The 19,458-nt window shown below is 34.5% G+C and overlaps 2 non-coding genes across 2 annotated transcripts; both read left to right on the top strand.

The window, feature by feature from the left end:
* Window positions 1-9,350: 9,350 nt before the first annotated feature.
* On the top strand, window positions 9,351-9,423 carry TRNAW-CCA (transfer RNA tryptophan (anticodon CCA)). Its single transcript has one exon. It is a non-coding gene; the product is annotated as a tRNA-Trp (tRNA).
* Window positions 9,424-17,527: 8,104 nt separating this feature from the next.
* Window positions 17,528-17,600, top strand: TRNAW-CCA (transfer RNA tryptophan (anticodon CCA)). Its single transcript has one exon. It is a non-coding gene; the product is annotated as a tRNA-Trp (tRNA).
* The last annotated feature ends 1,858 nt before the right edge of the window (window positions 17,601-19,458 follow it).

Raw genomic sequence — 19,458 nt, 5'->3', positions numbered from 1 at the left:
TAGTTTGTATTCTATTCATTTTTTAAGATTATAGATCCTTTGAGAATTTTTCTTGTTTTGAAGGAATTAGGAATACACTGACCAAGAAATGCCTTTTGAAAAAACGGGAAGCTTTGTTGGTATGTGTAGCACTGGCCAACGCATGATTTTTCTTGTGTATTCTTTTCATTTTTTAAGATCATAAGCTCCTTAGAGAATGTTTCTTGTTTTGAAGAAATCAGGAATACACTGACCAAGAAATGCCCTTTCAACAAATGGGAAGCTTTGTTGGTATGTGTAGCACTTATGGGATATGGACAGAGTCATGGCTTTGTCATTCAGAGAATACTAGATTTATGGCATCTTAAAAATATCCAGCTCTGAATAGTCTTATGTAAATTAGGCTATTAAATATATTTTCCTATTATCTGCTTTAGCATGTGATTCAAATTCTCTTTTCCAAAAGTGCCAAAAAGTGGACTTCAGTGTACATCATGTTTATTTATTCATTTGCATTTTTAACCTAATTTGTGCATTGTATTAATATTTTCCATCATCAAAAGAAGTGCATTGCAGTCAATTAATGGATTAACAGTGTAGCGCATTGAAATCATACAATCAGGTGTTGTGGCTTACAGATTTGACTAATAAATGCCCTTTTGAAAACTGGGAAGCGTTAGTGGTATAGTGGTGAGCATAGCTGCCTTCCAAGCAGTTGACCCGGGTTTGATTCCCTGCTAATGCATAGTTTGTATTCAATTTTTAAGATCATAAACTCCTTAGAGAATTATTCTTGTTTTGAAGGAATTAGGAATACACTGACCAAGAAATGCCCTTTCAAAAAACGGGAAGCTTTGTTGGTATGTGTAGCACTGGCCAACGCATGATTTTTCTTGTGTATTCTTTTCATTTTTTAAGATCATAAGCTCCTTTGAGAATGTTTCTTGTTTTAAAGAAATCAGGAATACACTGACCAAGAAATGCCCTTTCAAAAAACGGGAAGCTTTGTTGGTATGTGTAGCACTGGCCAGCGCATGATTTTTCTTGTGTATTCTTTTCATTTTTTAAGATCATAAGCTCCTTAGAGAATGTTTCTTGTTTTGAAGAAATCAGGAATACACTGTCCAAGAAATGCCCTTTCAACAAATGGGAAGCTTTGTTGGTATGTGTAGCACTTATGGGATATGGACAGAGTCATGGCTTTGTCATTCAGAGAATACTAGATTTATGGCATCTTAAAAATATCCAGCTCTGAATAGTCTTATGTAAATTAGGCTATTAAATATATTTTCCTATGCTTTAGCATGTGAATCAAATTCTCTTTTCCAATAGTGCCAAAAAGTGGACTTCAGTGTACATCATGTTTATTTATTCATTTGCATTTTTAACCTAATTTGTGCATTGTATTAATATTTTCCATCATCAAAAGAAGTGCATTGCAGTCAATTAATGGATTAACAGTATAGCGCATTGAAATCATACAATCAGGTGTTGTGGCTTACAGATTTGACTAACAAATGCCCTTTTGAAAACCGGGAAGCATTGGTGGTATAGTGGTGAGCATAGCTGTCTTCCAAAGCAGTTGACCCGGGTTCGATTCCTGGCCAACGCATAGTTTGTATTCTATTCATTTTTTAAGATTATAAGCTCCTTTGAGAATTTTTCTTGTTTTGAAGGAATTAGGAATACACTGACCAAGAAATGCCTTTTCAAAAAACGGGAAGCTTTGTTGGTATGTGTAGCACTGGCCAACGCATGATTTTTCTTGTGTATTCTTTTCATTTTTTAAGATCATAAGCTCCTTAGAGAATGTTTCTTGTTTTGAAGAAATCAGGAATACACTGACCAAGAAATGCCCTTTCAACAAATGGGAAGCTTTGTTGGTATGTGTAGCACTTATGGGATATGGACAGAGTCATGGCTTTGTCATTCAGAGAATACTAGATTTATGGCATCTTAAAAATATCCAGCTCTGAATAGTCTTATGTAAATTAGGCTATTAAATATATTTTCCTATTATCTGCTTTAGCATGTGATTCAAATTCTCTTTTCCAAAAGTGCCAAAAAGTGGACTTCAGTGTACATCATGTTTATTTATTCATTTACATGTTTAACCTAATTTGTGCATTGTATTAATATTTTCCATCATCAAAAGAAGTGCATTGCAGTCAATTAATGGATTAACAGTGTATTCTTTTCATTTTTTAAGATCATAAGCTCCTTAGAGAATGTTTCTTGTTTTGAAGAAATCAGGAATACACTGACCAAGAAATGCCCTTTCAACAAATGGGAAGCTTTCCTGGTATGTGTAGCACTTATGTGGTATGGACAGAGTCATGGCTTTGTCATTCACAGAATTCTAGATTTATGGCATCTTAAAAATATCAAACTCTGAATAGTCTTATGTAAATTAGGCTATTAAATATATTTTCCTATTATCTGCTTTAACATTTGATTCAAATTCTCTTTTCCAAAAGTGCCAAAAAGTGGACTTCAGTGTACATCATGTTTATTTATTCATTTGCATTTTTAACCTAATTTGTGCATTGTATTAATATTTTCCATCATCAAAAGAAGTGCATTGCAGTCAATTAATGGATTAACAGTGTAGAGCATTGAAATCATACAATCAGGTGTTGTGGCTTACAGATTTGACTAACAAATGCCCTTTTGAAAACCGGGAAGCGTTGCTGGTATAGTGGTGAGCATAGCTGTCTTCCAAAGCAGTTGACCCGGGTTCGATTCCTGGCCAACGCATAGTTTGTATTCTATTCATTTTTTAAGATTATAAGATCCTTTGAGAATTTTTCTTGTTTTGAAGGAATTAGGAATACACTGACCAAGAAATGCCTTTTGAAAAAACGGGAAGCTTTGTTGGTATGTGTAGCACTGGCCAACGCATGATTTTTCTTGTGTATTCTTTTCATTTTTTAAGATCATAAGCTCCTTAGAGAATGTTTCTTGTTTTGAAGAAATCAGGAATACACTGACCAAGAAATGCCCTTTCAACAAATGGGAAGCTTTGTTGGTATGTGTAGCACTTATGGGATATGGACAGAGTCATGGCTTTGTCATTCAGAGAATACTAGATTTATGGCATCTTAAAAATATCCAGCTCTGAATAGTCTTATGTAAATTAGGCTATTAAATATATTTTCCTATTATCTGCTTTAGCATGTGATTCAAATTCTCTTTTCCAAAAGTGCTAAAAAGTGGACTTCAGTGTACATCATGTATTTATTCATTTGCATTTTTAACCTAATTTGTGCATTGTATTAATATTTTCCATCATCAAAAGAAGTGCATTGCAGGCAATTAATGGATTAACAGTGTAGCGCATTGAAATCATACAATCAGGTGTTGTGGCTTACAGATTTGACTAACAAATGCCCTTTTGAAAACTGGGAAGCGTTGGTGGTATAGTGGTGAGCATAGCTGCCTTCCAAGCATGACCCGGGTTCAATTCCCGGCCAACGCATAGTTTGTATTCAATTTTTAAGATCATAAACTCCTTAGAGAATTATTCTTGTTTTGAAGGAATTAGGAATACACTGACCAAGAAATGCCCTTTCAAAAAACGGGAAGCTTTGTTGGTATGTGTAGCACTGTCCAACGCATGATTTTTCTTGTTTATTCTTTTCATTTTTTAAGATCATAAGCTCCTTAGAGAATGTTTCTTGTTTTGAAGAAATCAGGAATACACTGACCAAGAAATGCCCTTTCAACAAATGGGAAGCTTTCTTGGTATGTGTAGCACTTATGGGGTATGGACAGAGTCATGGCTTTGTCATTCACAGAATACTAGATTTAAGGCATCTTAAAAATATCTAACTCTGAATAGTCTTATGTAAATTAGGCTATTAAATATGTTTTCCTATTATCTGCTTTAACATGTGTTTCAAATTCTCTTTTCCAAAAATGCCAAAAAGTGGACTTCAGTGTACATCATGTTTATTTATTCATTTGCATTTTGAACCTAATTTGTGCATTGTGTTAATATTTTCCATCATCAAAAGAAGTGCATTGCAGTCAATTAATGGATTAACAGTGTAGCACATTGAAATCATACAATCAGGTGTTGTGGCTTACAGATTTGACTAACAAATGCCCTTTTGAAAACCGGGAAGCGTTGGTGGTATAGTGGTGAGCATAAGCTCCTTTGAGAATTTTTCTTGTTTTGAAGGAATTAGGAATACACTGACCAAGAAATGTCCTTTCAAAAAACGGGAAGCTTTGTTGGTATGTGTAGCACTGGCCAACGCATGATTTTTCTTGTGTATTCTTTTCATTTTTTAAGATCATAAGCTCCTTAGAGAATGTTTCTTGTTTTGAAGAAATCAGGAATACACTGTCCAAGAAATGCCCTTTCAACAAATGGGAAGCTTTGTTGGTATGTGTAGCACTTATGCGATATGGACAGAGTCATGGCTTTGTCATTCAGAGAATACTAGATTTATGGCATCTTAAAAATATCCAGCTCTGAATAGTCTTATGTAAATTAGGCTATTAAATATATTTTCCTATTATCTGCTTTAGCATGTGATTCAAATTCTCTTTTCCAAAAGTGCCAAAAAGTGGACTTCAGTGTACATCATGTTTATTTATTCATTTGCATTTTTAACCTAATTTGTGCATTGTATTAATATTTTCCATCATCAAAAGAAGTGCATTGCAGTCAATTAATGGATTAACAGTGTAGCGCATTGAAATCATACAATCAGGTGTTGTGGCTTACAGATTTGACTAACAAATGCCCTTTTGAAAACCGGGAAGCATTGGTGGTATAGTGGTGAGCATAGCTGTCTTCCAAAGAAGTTGACCCGGGTTCGATTCCTGGCCAACGCATAGTTTGTATTCTATTCATTTTTTAAGACAATAAGCTCCTTTGAGAATTTTTCTTGTTTTGAAGGAATCAGGAATACACTGTCCAAGAAATGCCCTTTCAACAAATGGGAAGCTTTGTTGGTATGTGTAGCACTTATGGGATATGGACAGAGTCATGGCTTTGTCATTCAGAGAATACTAGATTTATGGCATCTTAAAAATATCCAGCTCTGAATAGTCTTATGTAAATTAGGCTATTAAATATATTTTCCTATTATCTGCTTTAGCATGTGATTCAAATTCTCTTTTCCAAAAGTGCCAAAAAGTGGACTTCAGTGTACATCATGTTTATTTATTCATTTGCATTTTTAACCTAATTTGTGCATTGTATTAATATTTTCCATCATCAAAAGAAGTGCATTGCAGTCAATTAATGGATTAACAGTGTAGCGCATTGAAATCATACAATCAGGTGTTGTGGCTTACAGATTTGACTAATAAATGCCCTTTTGAAAACTGGGAAGCGTTAGTGGTATAGTGGTGAGCATAGCTGCCTTCCAAGCAGTTGACCCGGGTTTGATTCCCTGCTAATGCATACTTTGTATTCAATTTTTAAGATCATAAACTCCTTAGAGAATTATTCTTGTTTTGAAGGAATTAGGAATACACTGACCAAGAAATGCCCTTTCAAAAAACGGGAAGCTTTGTTGGTATGTGTAGCACTGGCCAACGCATGATTTTTCTTGTGTATTCTTTTCATTTTTTAAGATCATAAGATCCTTAGAGAATGTTTCTTGTTTTGAAGAAATCAGGAATACACTGACCAAGAAATGCCCTTTCAAAAAACGGGAAGCTTTGTTGGTATGTGTAGCACTGGCCAACGCATGATTTTTCTTGTGTATTCTTTTCATTTTTTAAGATCATAAGCTCCTTAGAGAATGTTTCTTGTTTTGAAGAAATCAGGAATACACTGTCCAAGAAATGCCCTTTCAACAAATGGGAAGCTTTGTTGGTATGTGTAGCACTTATGGGATATGGACAGAGTCATGGCATTGTCATTCAGAGAATACTAGATTTATGGCATCTTAAAAATATCCAGCTCTGAATAGTCTTATGTAAATTAGGCTATTGAATATATTTTCCTATTATCTGCTTTAGCATGTGATTCAAATTCTCTTTTCCAATAGTGCCAAAAAGTGGACTTCAGTGTACATCATGTTTATTTATTCATTTGCATTTTTAACCTAATTTGTGCATTGTATTAATATTTTCCATCATCAAAAGAAGTGCATTGCAGTCAATTAATGGATTAACAGTATAGCGCATTGAAATCATACAATCAGGTGTTGTGGCTTACAGATTTGACTAACAAATGCCCTTTTGAAAACCGGGAAGCATTGGTGGTATAGTGGTGAGCATAGCTGTCTTCCAAAGCAGTTGACCCGGGTTCGATTCCTGGCCAACGCATAGTTTGTATTCTATTCATTTTTTAAGATTATAAGCTCCTTTGAGAATTTTTCTTGTTTTGAAGGAATTAGGAATACACTGACCAAGAAATGCCTTTTCAAAAAACGGGAAGCTTTGTTGGTATGTGTAGCACTGGCCAACGCATGATTTTTCTTGTGTATTCTTTTCATTTTTTAAGATCATAAGCTCCTTAGAGAATGTTTCTTGTTTTGAAGAAATCAGGAATACACTGACCAAGAAATGCCCTTTCAACAAATGGGAAGCTTTGTTGGTATGTGTAGCACTTATGGGATATGGACAGAGTCATGGCTTTGTCATTCAGAGAATACTAGATTTATGGCATCTTAAAAATATCCAGCTCTGAATAGTCTTATGTAAATTAGGCTATTAAATATATTTTCCTATTATCTGCTTTAGCATGTGATTCAAATTCTCTTTTCCAAAAGTGCCAAAAAGTGGACTTCAGTGTACATCATGTTTATTTATTCATTTACATGTTTAACCTAATTTGTGCATTGTATTAATATTTTCCATCATCAAAAGAAGTGCATTGCAGTCAATTAATGGATTAACAGTGTATTCTTTTCATTTTTTAAGATCATAAGCTCCTTAGAGAATGTTTCTTGTTTTGAAGAAATCAGGAATACACTGACCAAGAAATGCCCTTTCAACAAATGGGAAGCTTTCCTGGTATGTGTAGCACTTATGTGGTATGGACAGAGTCATGGCTTTGTCATTCACAGAATTCTAGATTTATGGCATCTTAAAAATATCCAACTCTGAATAGTCTTATGTAAATTAGGCTATTAAATATATTTTCCTATTATCTGCTTTAACATTTGATTCAAATTCTCTTTTCCAAAAGTGCCAAAAAGTGGACTTCAGTGTACATCATGTTTATTTATTCATTTGCATTTTTAACCTAATTTGTGCATTGTATTAATATTTTCCATCATCAAAAGAAGTGCATTGCAGTCAATTAATGGATTAACAGTGTAGAGCATTGAAATCATACAATCAGGTGTTGTGGCTTACAGATTTGACTAACAAATGCCCTTTTGAAAACCGGGAAGCGTTGCTGGTATAGTGGTGAGCATAAGCTCCTTTGAGAATTTTTCTTGTTTTGAAGGAATTAGGAATACACTGACCAAGAAATGCCCTTTCAAAAAATGGGAAGCTTTGTTGCTATGTGTAGCACTGGCCAACGCATGATTTTTCTTGTGTATTCTTTTCATTTTTTAAGATCATAAGCTCCTTAGAGAATGTTTCTTGTTTTGAAGAAATCAGGAATACACTGTCCAAGAGATGCCCTTTCAACAAATGGGAAGCTTTGTTGGTATGTGTAGCACTTATGGGATATGGACAGAGTCATGGCTTTGTCATTCAGAGAATACTAGATTTATGGCATCTTAAAAATATCCAGCTCTGAATAGTCTTATGTAAATTAGGCTATTAAATATATTTTCCTATTATCTGCTTTAGCATGTGATTCAAATTCTCTTTTCCAAAAGTGCTAAAAAGTGGACTTCAGTGTACATCATGTATTTATTCATTTGCATTTTTAACCTAATTTGTGCATTGTATTAATATTTTCCATCATCAAAAGAAGTGCATTGCAGTCAATTAATGGATTAACAGTGTAGCGCATTGAAATCATACAATCAGGTGTTGTGACTTACAGATTTGACTAACAAATGCCCTTTTGAAAACTGGGAAGCGTTGGTGGTATAGTGGTGAGCATAGCTGCCTTCCAAGCATGACCCGGGTTCAGTTCCCGGCCAACGCAGAGTTTGTATTCAATTTTTAAGATCATAAACTCCTTAGAGAATTATTCTTGTTTTGAAGGAATTAGGAATACACTGACCCAGAAATGCCTTTTCAAAAAACGGGAAGCTTTGTTGGTATGTGTAGCACTGGCCAACGCATTATTTTTCTTGTGTATTCTTTTAATTTTTTAAGTTCATAAGCTCCTTAGAGAATGTTTCTTGTTTTGAAGAAATCAGGAATACACTGACCAAGAAATGCCCTTTCAACAAATGGGAAGCTTTCTTAGTATGTGTAGCACTTATGGGGTATGGACAGAGTCATGGCTTTGTCATTCACAGAATACTAGATTTAAGGCATCTTAAAAATATCCAACTCTGAATAGTCTTATGTAAATTAGGCTATTAAATATATTTTCCTATTATCTGCTTTAACATGTGATTCAAATTCTCTTTTCCAAAAGTGCCAAAAAGTGGACTTCAGTGTACATCATGTTTATTTATTCATTTGCATTTTGAACCTAATTTGTGCATTGTATTAATATTTTCCATCATCAAAAGAAGTGCATTGCAGTCAATTAATGGATTAACAGTGTAGAGCATTGAAATCATACAATCAGGTGTTGTGGCTTACAGATTTGACTAACAAATGCCCTTTTGAAAACCGGGAAGCGTTGGTGGTATAGTGGTGAGCATAAGCTCCTTTGAGAATTTTTCTTGTTTTGAAGGAATTAGGAATACACTGACCAAGAAATGCCCTTTCAAAAAACGGGAAGCTTTGTTGGTATGTGTAGCACTGGCCAACGCATGATTTTTCTTGTGTATTCTTTTCATTTTTTAAGATCATAAGCTCCTTAGAGAATGTTTCTTGTTTTGAAGAAATCAGGAATACACTGTCCAAGAAATGCCCTTTCAACAAATGGGAAGCTTTGTTGGTATGTGTAGCACTTATGGGATATGGACAGAGTCATGGCTTTGTCATTCAGAGAATACTAGATTTAAGGCATCTTAAAAATATCCAACTCTGAATAGTCTTATGTAAATTAGGCTATTAAATATATTTTCCTATTATCTGCTTTAACATGTGATTCAAATTCTCTTTTCCAAAAGAGCCAAAAAGTGGACTTCAGTGTACATCATGTTTATTTATTCATTTGCATTTTGAACCTAATTTGTGCATTGTATTAATATTTTCCATCATCAAAAGAAGTGCATTGCAGTCAATTAATGGATTAACAGTGTAGAGCATTGAAATCATACAATCAGGTGTTGTGGCTTACAGATTTGACTAACAAATGCCCTTTTGAAAACCGGGAAGCGTTGGTGGTATAGTGGTGAGCATAGCTGTCTTCCAAAGCAGTTGACCCGGGTTCGATTCCTGGCCAACGCATAGTTTGTATTCTATTCATTTTTTAAGATTATAAGATCCTTTGAGAATTTTTCTTGTTTTGAAGGAATTAGGAATACACTGACCAAGAAATGCCTTTTGAAAAAACGGGAAGCTTTGTTGGTATGTGTAGCACTGGCCAACGCATGATTTTTCTTGTGTATTCTTTTCATTTTTTAAGATCATAAGCTCCTTAGAGAATGTTTCTTGTTTTGAAGAAATCAGGAATACACTGACCAAGAAATGCCCTTTCAACAAATGGGAAGCTTTGTTGGTATGTGTAGCACTTATGGGATATGGACAGAGTCATGGCTTTGTCATTCAGAGAATACTAGATTTATGGCATCTTAAAAATATCCAGCTCTGAATAGTCTTATGTAAATTAGGCTATTAAATATATTTTCCTATTATCTGCTTTAGCATGTGATTCAAATTCTCTTTTCCAAAAGTGCTAAAAAGTGGACTTCAGTGTACATCATGTATTTATTCATTTGCATTTTTAACCTAATTTGTGCATTGTATTAATATTTTCCATCATCAAAAGAAGTGCATTGCAGGCAATTAATGGATTAACAGTGTAGCGCATTGAAATCATACAATCAGGTGTTGTGGCTTACAGATTTGACTAACAAATGCCCTTTTGAAAACTGGGAAGCGTTGGTGGTATAGTGGTGAGCATAGCTGCCTTCCAAGTATGACCCGGGTTCAATTCCCAGCCAACGCATAGTTTGTATTCAATTTTTAAGATCATAAACTCCTTAGAGAATTATTCTTGTTTTGAAGGAATTAGGAATACACTGACCAAGAAATGCCCTTTCAAAAAACGGGAAGCTTTGTTGGTATGTGTAGCACTGGCCAACGCATGATTTTTCTTGTGTATTCTTTTCATTTTTTAAGATCATAAGCTCCTTAGAGAATGTTTCTTGTTTTGAAGAAATCAGGAATACACTGTCCAAGAAATGCCCTTTCAACAAATGGGAAGCTTTGTTGGTATGTGTAGCACTTATGGGATATGGACAGAGTCATGGCTTTGTCATTCAGAGAATACTAGATTTATGGCATCTTAAAAATATCCAGCTCTGAATAGTCTTATGTAAATTAGGCTATTAAATATATTTTCCTATTATCTGCTTTAGCATGTGATTCAAATTCTCTTTTCCAAAAGTGCCAAAAAGTGGACTTCAGTGTACATCATGTTTATTTATTCATTTGCATTTTTAACCTAATTTGTGCATTGTATTAATATTTTCCATCATCAAAAGAAGTGCATTGCAGTCAATTAATGGATTAACAGTGTAGCGCATTGAAATCATACAATCAGGTGTTGTGGCTTACAGATTTGACTAACAAATGCCCTTTTGAAAACTGGGAAGCGTTGGTGGTATAGTGGTGAGCATAGCTGCCTTCCAAGCATGACCCGGGTTCAATTCCCGGCCAACGCATAGTTTGTATTCAATTTTTAAGATCATAAACTCCTTAGAGAATTATTCTTGTTTTGAAGGAATTAGGAATACACTGACCAAGAAATGCCCTTTCAAAAAACGGGAAGCTTTGTTGGTATGTGTAGCACTGGCCAACGCATGATTTTTCTTGTGTATTCTTTTCATTTTTTAAGATCATAAGCTCCTTAGAGAATGTTTCTTGTTTTGAAGAAATCAGGAATACACTGACCAAGAAATGCCCTTTCAACAAATGGGAAGCTTTCTTGGTATGTGTAGCACTTATGGGGTATGGACAGAGTCATGGCTTTGTCATTCACAGAATACTAGATTTAAGGCATCTTAAAAATATCCAACTCTGAATAGTCTTATGTAAATTAGGCTATTAAATATATTTTCCTATTATCTGCTTTAACATGTGATTCAAATTCTCTTTTCCAAAAGTGCCAAAAAGTGGACTTCAGTGTACATCATGTTTATTTATTCATTTGCATTTTGAACCTAATTTGTGCATTGTATTAATATTTTCCATCATCAAAAGAAGTGCATTGCAGTAAATTAATGGATTAACAGTGTAGAGCATTGAAATCATACAATCAGGTGTTGTGGCTTACAGATTTGACTAACAAATGCCCTTTTGAAAACCGGGAAGCGTTGGTGGTATAGTGGTGAGCATAAGCTCCTTTGAGAATTTTTCTTGTTTTGAAGGAATTAGGAATACACTGACCAAGAAATGCCCTTTCAAAAAACGGGAAGCTTTGTTGGTATGTGTAGCACTGGCCAACGCATGATTTTTCTTGTGTATTCTTTTCATTTTTTAAGATCATAAGCTCCTTAGAGAATGTTTCTTGTTTTGAAGAAATCAGGAATACACTGTCCAAGAAATGCCCTTTCAACAAATGGGAAGCTTTGTTGGTATGTGTAGCACTTATGGGATATGGACAGAGTCATGGCTTTGTCATTCAGAGAATACTAGATTTATGGCATCTTAAAAATATCCAGCTCTGAATAGTCTTATGTAAATTAGGCTATTAAATATATTTTCCTATTATCTGCTTTAGCATGTGATTCAAATTCTCTTTTCCAAAAGTGCCAAAAAGTGGACTTCAGTGTACATCATGTTTATTTATTCAATTGCATTTTTAACCTAATTTGTGCATTGTATTAATATTTTCCATCATCAAAAGAAGTGCATTGCAGTCAATTAATGGATTAACAGTGTAGCGCATTGAAATCATACAATCAGGTGTTGTGGCTTACAGATTTGACTAACAAATGCCCTTTTGAAAACCAGGAAGCATTGGTGGTATAGTGGTGAGCATAGCTGCCTTCCAAGCATGACCCGGGTTCAATTCCCGGCCAACGCATAGTTTGTATTCAATTTTTAAGATCATAAACTCCTTAGAGAATTATTCTTGTTTTGAAGGAATTAGGAATACACTGACCAAGAAATGCCCTTTCAAAAAACGGGAAGCTTTGTTGGTATGTGTAGCACTGGCCAACGCATGATTTTTCTTGTGTATTCTTTTCATTTTTTAAGATCATAAGCTCCTTAGAGAATGTTTCTTGTTTTGAAGAAATCAGGAATACACTGACCAAGAAATGCCCTTTCAACAAATGGGAAGCTTTCTTGGTATGTGTAGCACTTATGGGGTATGGACAGAGTCATGGCTTTGTCATTCACAGAATACTAGATTTAAGGCATCTTAAAAATATCCAACTCTGAATAGTCTTATGTAAATTAGGCTATTAAATATATTTTCCTATTATCTGCTTTAACATGTGATTCAAATTCTCTTTTCCAAAAGTGCCAAAAAGTGGACTTCAGTGTACATCATGTTTATTTATTCATTTGCATTTTGAACCTAATTTGTGCATTGTATTAATATTTTCCATCATCAAAAGAAGTGCATTGCAGTAAATTAATGGATTAACAGTGTAGAGCATTGAAATCATACAATCAGGTGTTGTGGCTTACAGATTTGACTAACAAATGCCCTTTTGAAAACCGGGAAGCGTTGGTGGTATAGTGGTGAGCATAAGCTCCTTTGAGAATTTTTCTTGTTTTGAAGGAATTAGGAATACACTGACCAAGAAATGCCCTTTCAAAAAACGGGAAGCTTTGTTGGTATGTGTAGCACTGGCCAACGCATGATTTTTCTTGTGTATTCTTTTCATTTTTTAAGATCATAAGCTCCTTAGAGAATGTTTCTTGTTTTGAAGAAATCAGGAATACACTGTCCAAGAAATGCCCTTTCAACAAATGGGAAGCTTTGTTGGTATGTGTAGCACTTATGGGATATGGACAGAGTCATGGCTTTGTCATTCAGAGAATACTAGATTTATGGCATCTTAAAAATATCCAGCTCTGAATAGTCTTATGTAAATTAGGCTATTAAATATATTTTCCTATTATCTGCTTTAGCATGTGATTCAAATTCTCTTTTCCAAAAGTGCCAAAAAGTGGACTTCAGTGTACATCATGTTTATTTATTCAATTGCATTTTTAACCTAATTTGTGCATTGTATTAATATTTTCCATCATCAAAAGAAGTGCATTGCAGTCAATTAATGGATTAACAGTGTAGCGCATTGAAATCATACAATCAGGTGTTGTGGCTTACAGATTTGACTAACAAATGCCCTTTTGAAAACCAGGAAGCATTGGTGGTATAGTGGTGAGCATAGCTGTCTTCCAAAGCAGTTGACCCGGGTTCGGTTCCTGGCCAACGCATAGTTTGTATTCTATTCATTTTTTAAGATTATAATCTCCTTTGAGAATTTTTCTTGTTTTGAAGGAATTAGGAATACACTGACCAAGAAATGCCTTTTCAAAAAACGGGAAGCTTTGTTGGTATGTGTAGCACTGGCCAACGCATGATTTTTCTTGTGTATTGTTTTCATTTTTTAAGATCATAAGCTCCTTAGAGAATGTTTCTTGTTTTGAAGAAATCAGGAATACACTGACCAAGAAATGCCCTTTCAACAAATGGGAAACTTTGTTGGTATGTGTAGCACTTATGGGATATGGACAGAGTCATGGCTTTGTCATTCAGAGAATACTAGATTTATGGCATCTTAAAAATATCCAGCTCTGAATAGTCTTATGTAAATTAGGCTATTAAATATATTTTCCTATTATCTGCTTTAGCATGTGATTCAAATTCTCTTTTCCAAAAGTGCCAAAAAGTGGACTTCAGTGTACATCATGTTTATTTATTCATTTGCATTTTTAACCTAATTTGTGCATTGTATTAATATTTTCCATCATCAAAAGAAGTGCATTGCAGTCAATTAATGGATTAACAGTGTAGCGCATTGAAATCATACAATCAGGTGTTGTGGCTTACAGATTTGACTAATAAATGCCCTTTTGAAAACTGGGAAGCGTTAGTGGTATAGTGGTGCGCATAGCTGCCTTCCAAGCAGTTGACCCGGGTTTGATTCCCTGCTAATGCATAGTTTGTATTCAATTTTTAAGATCATAAACTCCTTAGAGAATTATTCTTGTTTTGAAGGAATTAGGAATACACTGACCAAGAAATGCCCTTTCAAAAACGGGAAGCTTTGTTGGTATGTGTAGCACTGGCCAACGCATGATTTTTCTTGTGTATTCTTTTCATTTTTTAAGATCATAAGCTCCTTAGAGAATGTTTCTTGTTTTGAAGAAATCAGGAATACACTGACCAAGAAATGCCCTTTCAACAAATGGGAAGCTTTGTTGGTATGTGTAGCACTTATGGGATATGGACAGAGTCATGGCTTTGTCATTCAGAGAATACTAGATTTATGGCATCTTAAAAATATCCAGCTCTGAATAGTCTTATGTAAATTAGGCTATTAAATATATTTTCCTATTATCTGCTTTAGCATGTGATTCAAATTCTCTTTTCCAAAAGTGCTAAAAAGTGGACTTCAGTGTACATCATGTATTTATTCATTTGCATTTTTAACCTAATTTGTGCATTGTATTAATATTTTCCATCATCAAAAGAAGTGCATTGCAGGCTATTAATGGATTAACAGTGTAGCGCATTGAAATCATACAATCAGGTGTTGTGGCTTACAGATTTGACTAACAAATGCCCTTTTGAAAACTGGGAAGCGTTGGTGGTATAGTGGTGAGCATAGCTGCCTTCCAAGCATGACCCGGGTTCAATTCCCGGCCAAAGCATAGTTTGTATTCAATTTTTAAGATCATAAACTCCTTAGAGAATTATTCTTGTTTTGAAGGAATTAGGAATACACTGACCAAGAAATGCCCTTTCAAAAAACGGGAAGCTTTGTTGGTATGTGTAGCACTGGCCAACGCATGATTTTTCTTGTGTATTCTTTTCATTTTTTAAGATCATAAGCTCCTTAGAGAATGTTTCTTGTTTTGAAGAAATCAGGAATACACTGACCAAGAAATGCCCTTTCAACAAATGGGAAGCTTTCTTGGTATGTGTAGCACTTATGGGGTATGGACAGAGTCATGGCTTTGTCATTCACAGAATACTAGATTTAAGGCATCTTAAAAATATCTAACTCTGAATAGTCTTATGTAAATTAGGCTATTAAATATATTTTCCTATTATCTGCTTTAAAATGTGATTCAAATTCTCTTTTCCAAAAGTGCCAAAAAGTGGACTTCAGTGTACATCATGTTTATTTATTCATTTGCATTTTGAACCTAATTTGTGCATTGTATTAATATTTTCCTAAATCAAAAGAAGTGCATTGCAGTCAATTAATGGATTAACAGTGTAGCGCATTGAAATCATACAATCAGGTGTTGTGGCTTACAGATTTGACTAACAAATGCCCTTTTGAAAACCGGGAAGCGTTGGTGGTATAGTGGTGAGCATAAGCTCCTTTGAGAATTTTTCTTGTTTTGAAGGAATTAGGAATACACTGACCAAGAAATGTCCTTTCAAAAAACGGGAAGCTTTGTTGGTATGTGTAGCACTGGCCAACACATGATTTTTCTTGTGTATTCTTTTCATTTTTTAAGATCATAAGCTCCTTAGAAATCAGGAATACACTGTCCAAGAAATGCCCTTTCAACAAATGGGAAGCTTTGTTGGTATGTGTAGCACTTATGGGATATAGACAGAGTCATGGCTTTGTCATTCAGAGAATACTAGATTTATGGCATCTTAAAAATATCCAGCTCTGAATAGTCTTATGTAAATTAGGCTATTAAATATATTTTCCTATTATCTGCTTTAGCATGTGATTCAAATTCTCTTTTCCAAAAGTGCCAAAAAGTGGACTTCAGTGTACATCATGTTTATTTATTCATTTGCATTTTTAACCTAATTTGTGCATTGTATTAATATTTTCCATCATCAAAAGAAGTGCATTGCAGTCAATTAATGGATTAACAGTGTAGCGCATTGAAATCATACAATCAGGTGTTGTGGCTTACAGATTTGACTAACAAATGCCCTTTTGAAAACCGGGAAGCATTGGTGGTATAGTGGTGAGCATAGCTGTCTTCCAAAGCAGTTGACCCGGGTTCGATTCCTGGCCAACGCATAGTTTGTATTCTATTCATTTTTTAAGACAATAAGCTCCTTTGAGAATTTTTCTTGTTTTGAAGGAATCAGGAATACACTGTCCAAGAAATGCCCTTTCAACAAATGGGATGCTTTGTTGGTATGTGTAGCACTTATGGGATATGGACAGAGTCATGGCTTTGTCATTCAGAGAATACTAGATTTATGGCATCTTAAAAATATCCAGCTCTGAATAGTCTTATGTAAATTAGGCTATTAAATATATTTTCCTATTATCTGCTTTAGCATGTGATTCAAATTCTCTTTTCCAAAAGTGCCAAAAAGTGGACTTCAGTGTACATCATGTTTATTTATTCATTTGCATTTTTAACCTAATTTGTGCATTGTATTAATATTTTCCATCATCAAAAGAAGTGCATTGCAGTCAATTAATGGATTAACAGTGTAGAGCATTGAAATCATACAATCAGGTGTTGTGGCTTACAGATTTGACTAACAAATGCCCTTTTGAAAACCGGGAAGCGTTGGTGGTATAGTGGTGAGCATAAGCTCCTTTGAGAATTTTTCTTGTTTTGAAGGAATTAGGAATACACTGACCAAGAAATGCCCTTTCAAAAAACGGGAAGCTTTGTTGGTATGTGTAGCTCTGGCCAACACATGATTTTTCTTGTGTATTCTTTTCATTTTTTAAGATCATAAGCTCCTTAGAGAATGTTTCTTGTTTTGAAGAAATCAGGAATACACTGTCCAAGAAATGCCCTTTCAACAAATGGGAAGCTTTGTTGGTATGTGTAGCACTTATGGGATATGGACAGAGTCATGGCTTTGTCATTCAGAGAATACTAGATTTATGGCATCTTAAAAATATCCAGCTCTGAATAGTCTTATGTAAATTAGGCTATTAAATATATTTTCCTATTATCTGCTTTAGCATGTGATTCAAATTCTCTTTTCCAAAAGTGCCAAAAAGTGGACTTCAGTGTACATCATGTTTATTTATTCAATTGCATTTTTAACCTAATTTGTGCATTGTATTAATATTTTCCATCATCAAAAGAAGTGCATTGCAGTCAATTAATGGATTAACAGTGTAGCGCATTGAAATCATACAATCAGGTGTTGTGGCTTACAGATTTGACTAACAAATGCCCTTTTGAAAACCAGGAAGCATTGGTGGTATAGTGGTGAGCATAGCTGTCTTCCAAAGCAGTTGACCCAGGTTCGATTCCTGGCCAACGCATAGTTTGTATTCTATTCATTTTTTAAGATTATAATCTCCTTTGAGAATTTTTCTTGTTTTGAAGGAATTAGGAATACACTGACCAAGAAATGCCTTTTCAAAAAACGGGAAGCTTTGTTGGTATGTGTAGCACTGGCCAACGCATGATTTTTCTTGTGTATTCTTTTCATTTTTTAAGATCATAAGCTCCTTAGAGAATGTTTCTTGTTTTGAAGAAATCAGGAATACACTGACCAAGAAATGCCCTTTCAACAAATGGGAATATTTCTTGGTATGTGTAGCACTTATGGGATATGGACAGAGTCATGGCTTTGTCATTCAGAGAATACTAGACTTATGGCATCTTAAAAATATCCAGCTCTGAATAGTCTTATGTAAAATAGGCTACTAAATATATTTTACTATTATCTGCTTTAGCATGTGATTCAAATTCTCTTTTCCAAAAGTGCCAAAAAGTGGACTTCAGTGTACATTATGTTTATTTATTCATTTACATTTTTAACCTAATTTGTGCATAGTATTAATATTTTCCATCATCAAAAGAAGTGCATTGCAGTCAATTAATGGATTAACAGTGTATTCTTTTCATTTTTTAAGATCATAAGCTCCTTAGAGAATGTTTCTTGTTTTGAAGAAATCAGGAATACACTGACCAAGAAATGCCCTTTCAACAAATGGGAAGCTTTCCTGGTATGTGTAGCACTTATGGGGTATGGACAGAGTCATGGCTTTGTCATTCACAGAATTCTAGATTTATGGCATCTTAAAAATATCCCACTCTGAATAGTCTTATGTAAATTAGGCTATTAAATATATTTTCCTATTATCTGCTTTAACATTTGATTCAAATTCTCTTTTCCAAAAGTGCCAAAAAATGGACTTCAGTGTACATCATGTTTATTTATTCATTTGCATTTTGAACCTAATTTGTGCATTGTATTAATATTTTCCATCATCAAAAGAAGTGCATTGCAGTCAATTAATGGATTAACAGTGTAGAGCATTGAAATCATACAATCAGGTGTTGTGGCTTACATATTTGACTAAAAAAATGCCCTTTTGAAAACCGGGAAGCGTTGGTGGTATAGTGGTGAGCATAAGCTCCTTTGAGAATTTTTCTTGTTTTGAAGGAATTAGGAATACACTGACCAAGAAATGCCCTTTCAAAAAATGGGAAGCTTTGTTGGTATGTGTAGCACTGGCCAACGCATGATTTTTCTTGTGTATTCTTTTCATTTTTTAAGATCATAAGCTCCTTAGAGAATGTTTCTTGTTTTGAAGAAATCAGGAATACACTGTCCAAGAAATGCCCTTTCAACAAATGGGAAGCTTTGTTGGTATGTGTAGCACTTATGGGATATGGACAGAGTCATGGCTTTGTCATTCAGAGAATACTAGATTTATGGCATCTTAAAAATATCCAGCTCTGAATAGTCTTATGTAAATTAGGCTATTAAATATATTTTCTTATTATCTGCTTTAGCATGTGATTCAAATTCTCTTTTCCAAAAGTGCTAAAAAGAGGACTTCAGTGTACATCATGTATTTATTCATTTGCATTTTTAACCTAATTTCTGCATTGTATTAATATTTTCCATCATCAAAAGAAGTGCATTGCAGTCAATTAATGGATTAACAGTGTAGCGCATTGAAATCATACAATCAGGTGTTGTGGCTTACAGATTTGACTAACAAATGCCCTTTTGAAAACTGGGAAGCGTTGGTGGTATAGTGGTGAGCATAGCTGCCTTCCAAACATGACCCGGGTTCAATTCCCGGCCAACGCATAGTTTGTATTCAATTTTTAAGATCATAAACTCCTTAGAGAATTATTCTTGTTTTGAAGGAATTAGGAATA

The sequence above is a fragment of the Taudactylus pleione genome, unplaced genomic scaffold (genome assembly GCF_031769625.1).
Source record: "Taudactylus pleione unplaced genomic scaffold, aTauple2 ptg000050l, whole genome shotgun sequence".
Classification (NCBI taxonomy): Eukaryota; Metazoa; Chordata; class Amphibia; order Anura; family Myobatrachidae; genus Taudactylus; species Taudactylus pleione.
The sequence above is the reverse complement of the archived record's forward strand: the minus strand, read 5'-3'. Positions and strand labels throughout refer to the sequence as shown.